We start from the raw sequence: 14,130 nt of genomic DNA on the forward strand, positions 1-14,130 counted from the left end.
TTAACCCTCCTTTTGTACAAAAATTAACTTTAATAAAATTAATTGAAAACGTTAATAAGTAGTTTGAGATTATGCACCATTTTTAAACTATAGTTTACAAATTGTCCTCAAAAACCTTCAATGTTAGTTACCATAATCTAACTACGTAATTAATTGGAGAAAACAAATTTATGTGAAATTTGTTTTTTGTTAATTTCATTATATAGTAATATAAAGTCAATTTTTACTTGAAATTAAATTGCACTATAATATTTTTATGTGATTATACTAGATTAATAAATGATTTATTTAACACAGTTGTATAGATTAACATAAATAACTAATTTATACCATTAATGTGATAAAATATGCAGTAATACAGCAATAATAATTATCATTTTTCTAATTGAAAGCTTTATGTTATATTTTTTTATATTTAAATGTTTTTATTTTTTTCATAATATTTTAAGTTATTTTAATAAAGTACGTTTTTAGCAGAATTTTTCGTTACAAGCCGCAGTCTGCCTCTTATTTTAAAAGTTAATTATCATTTCAAAATAGTTTGTAATGTTAAGTTTTTTTCGTTTTTTATGTATATTATAAGTAAATTAATTATTTAAAATGAATTATGTTGGTGATTATACCTTCCGACTTTCTTTTTTTGTAGATAGTACTACAAACAAACTTTATGGTTTTAAAACAAAGTTTAGAATAAAAACATAAAAATATAAAATTGTCTACAAAAATTACTAAAAATTAGTAAATTATCAAAATTTAAATAAAAACTTTAGATGCGATTAACAGAAGGGTCATGAAAGTATTTTTATATAAAGTGTATTTTCAATGACAATATGAGCTAAAACTTTAAAAAATACTAATAAAATTGTTTTAAATACTTATTTTCGCTTTGTTAAAAACTTTGTTCTATTTATACACTCACAAACAAATTATAAAAGTTAAAGCAATGTTTTTATTTTTTATTGTTTAAAGTTTTTAAAATATTAACTATTTTAAAGTTTTTTTTTAGGTCACTATCACATGTTTTTGTTCTGTTTTCACGACTTTATTTATTCAAAGTTTGTTTTATGTCAAATTTACATGTTTTTCAATTATTACAACGACTATATTCTTTTAAGTGTAATTTTATGTCAAAATCACATTTCGACAATTATTTTTACGACCTTAAATGTTTTAATGTTTTTCTTAAAGTCACAATATCAATTTATAAAAGAAGACTACAAAAAAAGCAAACAAAACCATAAGTAAACTTGAAAATTCGAATATTGAGTAAAGCTTGCTCAAACAAGTCTTAAAGTTTTATTTGCTGTCAGTTGTAGATAGACATGTTAGAAAAATAAATAAATATCAAAGTTTAAAACTGTGTTATATTGTTATCTATTAGTAGTTTTTAGTTAGTGTTATTAAATTGCGTCCAAAGAAAACTTTTAGTAAACTTTTTATACTTTTGTATATGCTTACAATGCTTTTGGTTAAATTTAACACGCATTTTCAATAAAAAATAACAAAACTGGTATAATTGACAATATGGCTTATAATGTTTTATACTGATTTGCTCCCATGTTATTTAGACGCACTAAAACAACTTTAAATTTTCAGATAGTCTTAAGTTAAAATTAAAACAAATTTCAATAAAAAATATTGAAAAAAATTTGCTTTAATTTATGTATAATATTTTTACATTTATATTTAGTAAGTATGGCGTGATTAAAAGTTTTTTTTGTAAACACTTATTTTATATTTACAAATTGGTTTATTAATATTTTTTTTGATTAAAAATTATAAACTTTTTAATTAGATATATGTATATTTATTTACTTATTTATACACTTCAACAGGTCATTATACTTAGAAATTATCAGGTAGTATACTAAAAATATGCTTTACTTAGTTTATGTCAATAACTTTCACACTTAGTCTACAAGTTTTAATTCTTAAACAAGGTTTAAAGTTCTTTAGCAGATTTCGTGAGTAACATACTTCCTATTAAAACATGGCTGCAAAATTATAAGAAAATAAAACTAAATTTTTGACTATGTTTAACTTAAAAATAATTTATCTATTTCTTTTAAATTAGTTTATACAAAGCGAGTAATTCTCTTCTGCATGAAACTAACAATTTGATTCAAAAGTATTTACGACATACACAAACAAACTCATTTGGTAAAAAAAGCAAATTTTCTCAATTTTTACAAACTTTACAAAACTAATTATTTCATTTAAGAAACTTGTGCAATGAGTATTTTTTATTTTGCGGTAGGATGTAAATTAACAAATTTAAATTTTTTAAGCAACTAAAAATTTTAAAACGTCTAAAATAAGTCTCCAATTTTTCTGAGAAAGTTTAATGTAGTTCATTACTTGTCGTTAGAAACTTACAGCACAAATTAAACTTTTTTTATCTAAAACAAAAACTAAACTTACTATGCGAGTAACAAATAATCAGTTTAAAGCAATCATTAAACTTAATTAAAATACAATTAAAAGAGAAAAAAGGTAGTTTTAGTAAATAAAGACACTTTATAATCATACTCTTAATGTTGGCATACTTCTGTTATTTTATAAGTAAATAGCTTCTTAATAAACATTTAACTAACAATTCGTTGAAAATTGTTTGCCTCATTAAACAAATCTTTGATACGATTTTTTTTTCTTTGTATAAAGTTAAGTAGTTAGTTTAAACAAACTAAAAAATAGTTTGAGTTGTACAGATAATAGTTGTTAAACTAAACATAAAGTTTGAATTACGTAGACTAAACATATATAGAAGAATTTTTTTAAAGCAAGTTTCCTCTCCGTATTTCAACTCTAAATTTCAAACTTGTAACCGGAAGTTATATCAGATAACTTTTAAGTATATAAATAACTTCAATTAAATTTTACTCTTGTTACAATTTCATTGCGCTGTTTTATTTAAAAATATATTTCTTAATAAAAAAAAGTTTAAAGAAGCTAAAACTTTTACGTATTTTACTTTCGGACAGACTATGAAATTTTTATTAGAACATCAAAAATTATTTGTTATAAATTTAGTTTTTTCTTTCTATAACAATCTAATATCTAAGGATACGAAATATTTTTTTTAATCTAAAGAATGGATATAAAAACTTTTTACTAATAAGTTTTTTGGTAAATTAAAACTAAACAGTTTTAAAAAGTTATTAAATTGGTTAAACTAAAAAAAAAACTTTTGAACTCGATTACAAATAGGTGATATATTTTTTTGCAAAATACTTACATTGAAAACATGGACTAGTTTTTTTTTTAATATTTAATTAATATTTGCTTTAAAAAAAATTATGTTCTTTAACTTTACACTTACAAACAGATCATAAAAGTTTAAAAGATGTTTAAATCTACATGTCTTTAATATTTCTACAACTTTATTTGTTTTTAAAATTTATTTTCAGGTCAACATCACATGTTTTTATTTTTTCCGCCTTGAATTTTTAAGTGTATTTTCATGACAAAATCACATGCCATAAAAATATTTTTATGATCTTAAAAGTTTTAATGTTTTAATATTTTGAAGTTTAATGTTAAAGTCACGAGAACAATTTTTAAAAATGCAAAAGAAAAATATAAAGCAAACAAAACTATAAGTAAACTTTAAAATTAAAAGACTGAAGTTAGCTCACTCAAAAAAGTACTTAAGTTCTTATTTTAGCAGTTTTAGATAGAAACACTGGAAAAAAAAAATAAAAAACTGGAAAGTTTAAAACATTATTATACTGTTGTTTTTTAGTAGTTTATAGTTAGCGTTGTTGAGCTGCCAATTTAAGACAACTTTTTAGTATATTTTTTGATATCTTATTATAAACTTGCTTCAGTAAGTATATGAATTTGAATTAAAAACGGATTAGTTTAGTTAAGTAATATAAAAATTTTGAATTTTTCATTAAACTTATATTTTATACTGAGTTTCTCTTTTATAAATTAGACGCATTAAAAAGATTTTAACTTTTTCGATTGAATAAAACTTCCCTTGATTTTAAGTATATCTTTTTAACATTTATATTCAGTATGTGTAGCAAGATTATAAATTTTAAATTGTTTAAAAAATAATATTTTGTAACTACTTAGTTTATATTTACCAGTTATTTTTATCGACAATTTTTATAATCAAAAAACTTTAAGTAACTGTTTTGATTTTAATTAGTAATGTGTTTGTGGTTTAAAAAACTTTTTAGAAGATATCTTAGATCAGTGCTTCTGAAATAGGGTTCCGCGACGCCTCTCAGGGGTTCCGCGAAGCCTTTCGAAATTTAAAAAAGAACATTTGTTCAATTAAACATTTTATGTAAAATTAAAATTAGGGGCTGCGCGGAAAAGTTGAACTTTGGAAAAGGGTTCCGCCACTAGAAAAAGGTTCAGAAGCACTGTCTTAGATGTTTTGGTGTATTACAAAACTTATTTTTATACTAATTAACAATAAATTTTAAAAGCAGTGCTGCTATTTAGAGCTATCTTTCAAATAATTTTTTGTAAAAATAATTATTTTTAACGAAGTTTGATTTAGAAAAGTATTATTTACACTTAACATACAAATAAACTCAATTAAACTATTAAAAGGTTAATAATAATTCATACACAGCTTATAAAATAATTAAAACGATTTAGTTGAAAAGAAAAACATCAATGAGATTTTCTTTAATCTTTCTGGTAAGTCATTGATAATTTTCCTCTAACATAAAAAAAATGTATTTTAAAAAGCCTTTACCTAGTTAAACCTAATTTTATTGGATGCAGCTAATAAAAATAATTCTTAAGATATATACATTTAGTTAATGTGATAATTTAATTTTAGTTTAATAATTAATATTGTTACATTTTTATTAATAACCGTAAGTTGTTATAAGTACGTTTTCTGATTCTTTATAACTTTGATTAAAAAATTTAAAAAGACAATTTTTTTTTAGCAAGTTGTGGTATTAGTACTTTTATGATTTAATTGTAAATAATTAATTTGAATTACAACCGCCAAAGTCGTAGTTAGCAAGTATTCTGATTGTATATAAATTTGTTTTTATTTTATCCAAATATTAATTTGCAGGTCCTAGCAACGTTTGTTGTATTTGGCCATGCCGGTGAGAACTTCTTTTAATTAAATAAGTATTTTTAAACTATTCGAACTAACAAAATTTTTGCTTCCGTTAAAAAAAAACATAAACTATTTCAAGTATAATATATAGTAACATAGCAAATTTTATACTAAATATACTGCTGTGTTAAAATGAAAAAATAAGTATAATATAATACTTATTTTCCTATCGTTTCAAGTTATGAAATATTTTCAACTGAAAACATTAAAGTTCATTCAAACGGCTTTATAAGTTCTTTGAAAGATAGTTTAATCTTATTTAGTTAAACTGTTTAAAACATTAATTTTGCACGTGTTTTCCAAACTTAAAACTCTTCAGGGTGGTCGAATCTTGCTGTGAAAACTTTTGACGGTCAGAAACGTGATTTTAGTAGCTGACAAGGGGTAACTCCCGAATATGGAAATACTTGCGTTAGAAAGTATAAAACATGGACTTGGTGGACGGCCCCATAGCCTTGGTGTTACCATAGTGATGGAAGTTGGGACTATTGTGAATGTTAATAAGTCGAATTTGAATTCTAAAAAATTAAGCTTGTTTATATTGTAGAAAATTGCTTAGTTGTAATAGGTTTTTCAAGTTTTAATAATTTTCTTAATAAATGACCTTTTTCTAATAGATACTGATTAATTTATTAGTTTTATTAACTCATTGTACATAACGTAAAACTTACAAAAACTTATTCTTTACAAAACCAAAGTTTCTAGAGTATTCCAGTAAAATAAACAAGTATTGTAACAACAGTACTTTAAAGTTTGCTAAACAAACTAATAAAAAGACAACAGTAAAAATTTGAAATCATTAAGCTGTTTTATACTTTATTAACTTTAAAAAAATACAAATATGCAAAAAATAAAATCTCTTCAAAATTCAAAACACAAGTCAAAAATATGTCCTACTTTCAACTATTTTATTTTAATTCCTACAGCTTATACTTGGAAAATTGAGTTTCCTAAAGACAAATATTCGATCAAATCTGAAATCGTAAGGAAGCAGTATTATTTAAACTATGGATACACTGGAACTACTTATAAGGATGCGAGAAAAATCTGCCAAAGCAGAGGTGAGTGCTCGGACCTTGCTGATTTTTATACACAGCTTATGTATATCCCGTTGCTTACAGGTATCGACAACATTCACTCATTTTCTTACTACGAAGCTGTTGATAGAATCGAGTAAGTTGACCAAAAAATCGAAATGCTACCTTATCGATATTCAATTTAAAACAATCACAAAAATTAAGATGTAACAGTTTAATCGTTTGTGTTGTTTTTTTTACATTAAACAAAATATTAAAATTACAGGGAGGCTCTTGGTCCCTTGATACAGACTTGGGATGATGAATTTCGGGTGACTCCTGGGGATGAATATTCTTTGAATTATATTAGTTATATGTATAGCAGAACAGGTGGCATTAATTCACCTAAAATCTACAGAATATATCCTGTATCGGACTTGTATAAAATAGATTTCGTTTGTGAGAAAGATTTAGAATGATCAAATGTAACAACTTCTGTTCTTATCAACTGATGTTGTTTTCTTTAAATGCTTCTGTTTTGGTACGCGTATTTAAAAAAAAATATGCAGATTTTTGATTTTTTTGTTTAAACAGTATTTCTTTTATTTAGTATTCACAAGGCTGATTATAATTTTTTTGCATTTCAATAAAATTTAAACTAATATGTTAGTTGTTTTTTACTATATCTTTAAATGTAGTATAATTCTTAAAATAAATAAATTAAGCATCATAGTAATCTATCTGTATTTAATGATAAAAGTTGGTTGTTTATATTTATGTTATTTTTTTTAATTTTGCCTTTAAACCTTATTCCCTTTCACGTAAATACTAAAACATGTTATAAACAAAGTGTACATTATAAAAAATTAATCGATAGAAATTTAAATAAAACAAAAAAAAACAAATCAGATATTATATATGAACATTAAGAGACAGAATATTATAAAAGTTAGAGGTAAAGTATAAGTTGTAAACGTTTTTAACAATTTAATACTATAGCTCAAACAAAAAAATAAAAGTCTGTGTCTATTGTTAATACCAAAGTTAACTTAAAAATAAACTTTAATTTTTCTTATAACACAAAATAACATTGGTCTACTTAATCATAAAGTGCTACTAGTTTCTAAAGATCGAAATACTTAAAAAATTTTAAAGACAAACATCAAAAAATATAAAATTCTTTAAATAAATTGCAAATTTAAAAGTTACAGTTAGTTTTTCATCACAAGCATTGAAGTAGTTTTTAATTATGAATGTCAGTATGGTATAATAAAATGTAATACTTTTAAGCTTAAGTATTAAGTAAAATATTTTTATTTAAAGTTTGCAGTTTAACAACTGATAAACTTTTTTTTATTGTAGACTATTTAGAAGTATATAAGTTTGGATTATGCTCGTAAAAATTTATTAAAAATACAACTTAGCTTAAACTAAGTTTTTTTATTACTACCTTTTCAACAACACAATGTTAATTCACTGTTTTATTTCTTATCAGGTTCAATTGTTTTTTTTTTTTTAATATAACAATAAATTACTATTTTTAAAAAGCAGCTAAATAATACTTAATAGTTGTTTAGTATAATTAAAAGTTTAGGGCTTCTTGTAATTCTTAGAATACAAAAACAAAAATTTTGCATAATTTTTTCAGTTTTTAGAATTAATAAAATTGTCGAAATTTTTTTTAATAACTTTTGAGAATTTTCAAAACAATTTGCTATTTTTATTTAATTTCTGTTGCGATTTTTATTTATAATTTTAACAAATCAAAATATTAAGTTTTTAAAACTATTTTTTAGCGATTTAACACTTAAAACAAACAAAAAAGACTCCAATTTTTTTTATTAGTTAATTTACAAAAGTATGAATCCTTTTCAAGAAAATTTTAATAATAAATTTAGAGTAGTTGTTTATATTATAAGAATGTATACGAAAATGTCTGAATCAACGATCACTTTTAAGGCAATTTGTTTGAAGTTTTGGTTTAAAGGTGCTGAGATCTAGACTTAACAAATAACTTTTAACACATTTCCTAGCACAATTGCTACCAAAGTAAATCATTTGTGACGCAATATTTAATTACATTATGAGCTACAAATACGTAGGAGCTTTAGACGTTAAAGTAATTTTTATTATTTATAAGAGTTTAAAACTATTGCAATGTTAGTAATTATGTAAAAAAAATGGAGTAAGTTTTATAGATAAATATTATGAAAAGTTAAGAAAGTAAATTGTATCAAAACTTACTAGTAATCAAAAAAAATTATGTGTTTGTTGACTTCACTTTCTTATTAGTTGCTTTTATAAGGATTGAACCAAAGTTGTTTATAATATTTCATTTATTTATCTAACCTAACTAATTAGAGTACTAAGGCTCAAGTTTATTTTCTTTACATTTATAAATCTGAGCTCTTTATTGTACCTATAAATTATAAAGTATATTATAGAGTATTAATAATTAATTTTCTTTTCAATCAAAGCTTTACATATTTTATCTTTTTTGCATGCAACTTTCTCCTTAGATTTTCTCAATTCAAAAATTTATTTTTAACTCGAACAAGTTACACAAGAAATATAAAAACTATTCTACTTTAAATCTTTACTTTCATTAAATATCATTGTTGATTGAATAATTTTATGTTGTTTTAGTCAAACCAATTTATGATAACTAATAGTAGAAACTTAGGATTTTGCTGTTCATAAGAATTTTAAACATCCAAAGTAAAAATTAATATCATTAGTAACCTAATTGGTTAAATAAACAAGATTAAACTAGTTTAGTTAAGCCTTTATTTAAGAAAAGTTTTGCAGTCAAGTTGTACATACTTATATATTTTTATTTTCATTGTATTTCAAGCATTCAAACAATTTTCGAAAGAAAATATTCCAAAAAAACTACATAAAAGTTTAAAAATGTACTTTTTTAGAAAAAGTTAGGCTTTTGAATAACACAAACAACAAAAAACTTTCATCATAAACCGTAATGTTTATTTCAAAATGTAAGCTACAGCTAAAGTAGAAAAGTTACAAAAGAAGGCGTACTTCTACTTAGTTTAAAAGTTACCTGAAAAATTAAAACTAAAGTATATAACAGTCAAAACGAAGTGTTATTCAACGTTTGCTCTCAACCAGAGTCGCCGGAACTTTAGTCTTTGCACATGTGTATGTTGAACAAGTGTGGCTTTTCAAAGATTAGAATATGACGACTACGCTCTCAACACTTACTGTTGTAGCTTCTAGTATGTTTCTAAGACTTGACTTAAAAAGCTATTGACCTTATCTAAGCTTTTGTTTTTAACATTATACTAAAAATTTACGCAATTTTTGCTTAAAACTAGTTGTTTCCAGTTTAACTGTTTTTTAATCTTATAAGAGTTGTATATTAAAACTTATTATCTATCCACAACTAACTTTTATAAATTTACAATCAATATTTTTTTTATACTTTCTGTTTGCAGCACTACACTAAACAAATAAATTATTTCTAGAGTTTTTATTTCTAATTGGCGGTAAGTTACTTAGTTTTAAAATTACTTTAAATTATCTCCTGTTCAAGACATTTAAAGGTATCCAAGTGCTGTGTAAACCGTGGTGTTCGACTCGATAAAAGAAAGGTTCTTCGTGCACCAGGTTCTTAGACTAAATATTTTGAGCGTTTTCTTTTTGTCTCTAATAAACTGTGATAAAGATATGATATTTATAAAACTAACATAATAAGGCTGATAAGCTGTTTAGTTAATTTTATTAAGCAATAATAATAAAAAACAAAAAACTAAATTTTTAAAAAACTTATGTTTTAAATGTTTTAAATACATGTATTAAAATATCATTTTAAAAAAGTTGACTAAAAAATGTTATTATACTTATACTTTTAAAAGTAGTTTTTTATAAATACACTTTTTAAAAACTGAATAACATAAATCTATTAAAACAAACAATAAATCAAATTTATCAATATTTGAACTGATATTGCATACATGGTAAAAAGTTAGAAAAAGTTCACTCTTATAATAAAAATAAAACTAATAAAATAGATCATTGTATTTAGTTAAAAGACAGTAATTTTGAACTGAACAAAATTTTAACAATTACAAAGACCTTTCGCAAACGAAGCTTCCTCAATCAAAATCTTCAACAGACATAATACGCGAATTAGTTACTCATGTACGGCTAATTTGGATAAATTGGTTGAATCACATAACCAAAAACATTAAAGAAAAGTAATTAAATTCTAAATCAATGTAATTATGCAGGTGGCTACAAGTTTTATTTAAAATAGGATAATTGCCGTTCGGAGAACATCATTTACAAGACAACAGTTAACTCTAACTTTAAAAGAAGTTCTACTTCTACATCGACTAATGCTCAACTCAGTTCAGATTTCGATATACTAACCATAAAAATCTTTTTAAATGTGATGTACATAAAAACAAGACTGAGATTTCTTGCATTTTAGGCCATAAACTTTGAAGTATGTTTATGGCCTAAAACGCAAAAATAATGAAATTAGAATACCTTGGAATATGATAAAAAGAACCCAGCCTATAGTTCAGGGTTTCCCAAAGTGGGCGATATCGCCCCCCTGGGGGCGATTATTAGTAAGGGGGCGAAAGGGTGGGCGATAACTAGTAAGGGGGCGAAAAGGGGGCGATTTTAAAATTTTGGGCTGTCATAAGATTTTTACTTTTTTTCTTGCTATTTTACTAATTTTAGCTTGCTATTAATTATTGACCCCGAGGTAAAACTTAAATAAAAAAGTTTATTTTATTTATGTAAAAAATAGAAAAAAAACAAGTGCTTATGACTCCTACTTTCGAGTAAATACTATATTTTCATTCATATATTTCCTTATTTAACAATTACATAGATCATAGACGATTGGAATCCCTCTCACTATTTTATAACCTGACATATATGTTATTTGGGGTCATAAATATTTTGTAAAAATCTATGTTATTTATTATTAACTATGACCACATGATATTTCCAGTTGTTTTTTGAAAAGTCACTAAGTTAGACTAAGAAATAAAACTATACAGGGTTGCCAATTAACCTAGAAACCTGGAAAAACCTGGAATTTGACAATTTAGGCAAAAAAAAACCTGGAAAAAATCTGGAATTTTTAACAATTTAAACGTATTAAGTAGTTAAATTTATATTTGACACAAAAAAGCTATCCTATAGATAAAAATATGGATTCCTTCGAGGCAGATACTTTTGAAGTAAACGACTTACAGGAAACCTTCTCAGACTTACAAACTGACCTTGAACTTAAAGTAAATTCTTCCAAAGAACGTATTGAAAGCTTTTGGACTCAACAAATTTAATTAAATTATTATAGTTTATTTAAATTTGTTGTAATTTACATTCTTATTAATTGTTTTTTTCCTTTTATCAATTTTTTATCTTGGAAACGGCCAAGGCAAATTATAGTGTAATATACATCATTTTGTTAAATTTTGTACATCTCGTGAAATAAATTAGTACATAAGTAGACAGAGTTGTTTAAAGTAGAATCGTCGGTTGTGGGGACAAATATTCGATAAATCTTGCCGCTTATTCAGAAGTAGGTCTTTATCTTCTGCTGCAATTACTGCTCTTTCTGTATTGCAAGTTGGGCAAATTCTACTTACTCCGTTGGATGCATGTTTGATCTTTGAAACAATACTCCACTCCATGTTTGGCCTTTTACCGTACCTGTGAAAAAAGCTCCAGACATAATCCGATAAAAGCGTGCTTTGTTTTTTATTTATATTTTTTAAAATATGTTTATGGTTAGCATATCAATCATTGAAACTACCTGCTGTACTTCCGATATTAATTTTATCTGGGCCCTTACTTTCAACTTTAACTTTATAAAATACATTTTTAATTAAACAATTACCTTATAATGGGCAATTATCTTTATTTATTTTACGGAAATTACATGTTTTAGGCATATTACTTAACTTATTACTATTAGGGTTAGTTGGTTTTGAATATTTATTTATAGTTTTATTGCTATGCATTTTGCTTATACTTTTAGCGCTATTATCACTTACTTGTTCTAAGTTTTCCTTTATCATTTTAGAAATACTTCTAGTTATACGTTGATTATTATAATCTACACTATTATTAGTACTATTAATATGAATATTTTCATTATCATTAATATTAAAGTTATCATTACAGCTTATATCTATAATGTTTAAAGTTTTAATATGTTTTACATTATTGTTACCATAATTAAAATTATTACTATTAGGATTATCATCATTACTACTGTTATTATCACTACTGTTAAAATTATTATTTTTGTTATTACTGTTATTATTAATATGATTAGTATAATTAGAAATATTATACATATCTACGTTATTACTAACTTTATTAAAGTTTCAACATTACTCATGCAACTATAAGAAATTATAAGTGCCTTTCTATTAAAAATTTTATTATAAAAGTGGATATCAGGGAAGTGTTTATTGACTAGCTTTAAAATTTTTTACCTAAGTTTATATTAACTGAAGAGCAATATAGAGGATTATACCACATTATATGTCGGTTACGCGGTTTTTTGCGTTTTTTATCTGCATCTAATTTTTCATACTTTAATTTACATTTTAAACCTCGATTTTTTAAATAAGTTTTGTACGGTGTTTTTATTTTGTTAAATATCTTTTCATTCGAAGAAAGGGTACTTAAACGTTTTTGTGTCATTACCGGGAGGTATTTTTTACATGATAAGGGTGGTCAGAATTAATATTAATAAAGTTTAATAAAAAATTCGGTTTACGGTACAGACGGTAAGTATTATTAGATAAATTTAAAGTAACATCTAAAAAATTCGTTATTTGCGCTCCTATTTCTAAAACTATTTTAAAACCGTTATAAATATATATATTTTTTGTATGTAAACTAAGTATATAAAGTTATCATTGTTCTATATATTAGTTTTGAAATTTTTATAAGTATAACATTTCAAAAGTTGTTTTATTAGTTTACCTATTTTTTGTATAAATGATAAACAAACGACAGAATTCTTGTATACAATAGGTAAAGATAAATAGTTGAACTTTAATTTTGATTACTTCCCATTTCGAATCTTGTTTTCTTATTTCATCTGAAAATTGATCTTCTCAGCAATTTGTTATTAATGTAAAATCACAACTTAATGACTTTTTACTAAGTGACTATTTTATATTTTGAATATTTTTCAATATATTTTGATTCAAAATATATTGAAAAATAATCAAAATATAAAATTTTTGAACTACAGTGCACCCTCGTTTTTCCGGTCCTTGCTAGTTGGTCTGTTTAAATTGAGAAGTAGTTTTAATTAATTTAGGTAAAATCAACGTTTTTCCTTTAAAGTTTAAAATCTTTTAGTGAACACAATGTGCTAATTATAAATATTATAGTTTCGGTTTAAGAAAGGTTTCATTTGTTTTTTTCGATAGTACTTCATTAAAAAATTCAATTTCTGTCTATGCGCCACATTCGTTAAATTTGAAAAATGTAAACAAAAGTTGCAAAGCACCATTTCAAAACACTGTTACAAATAAATTTCATACAAGTAGTATAGCTTACATGTTGTTATTTTATGTTATAGAAACTCAATAAAAAGTTTTTAAATGCAAAATATTTTAATGTTAAGTTTGAACTTTGTTTGAAGTAGTGTACTATGTTATGCAAATGTATGTACATATTTACATGATCACATTGTATTTATTATTTCAACTAATGATATAATTCACAGAACTTGTATTATTCACAATAACTTAACTTATAATGCCTTGTATTTTATTGAAAGATAATTGTATAATTCACTAAACCACAAAGAAACATATATTATAAATACTCTAAATATGTTATTTTTAAATTATGTTATTTTGTTTGTTTTTTACAAAATAGTTTTATTCAATTGTTATTTTCAGTAACTAATATGCACTAACTTTAAATTGTTTAACATGTTATCTGATTATAAAAACTTATAATATTATTCAACTTCCAGAGTATCTTTTATGGTTTTATGATTAT

The sequence above is a fragment of the Thalia democratica genome, chromosome 6, assembly GCF_965202585.1.
Source record: "Thalia democratica chromosome 6, ktThaDemo2.hap1.1, whole genome shotgun sequence".
Taxonomy (NCBI): Eukaryota; Metazoa; Chordata; class Thaliacea; order Salpida; family Salpidae; genus Thalia; species Thalia democratica.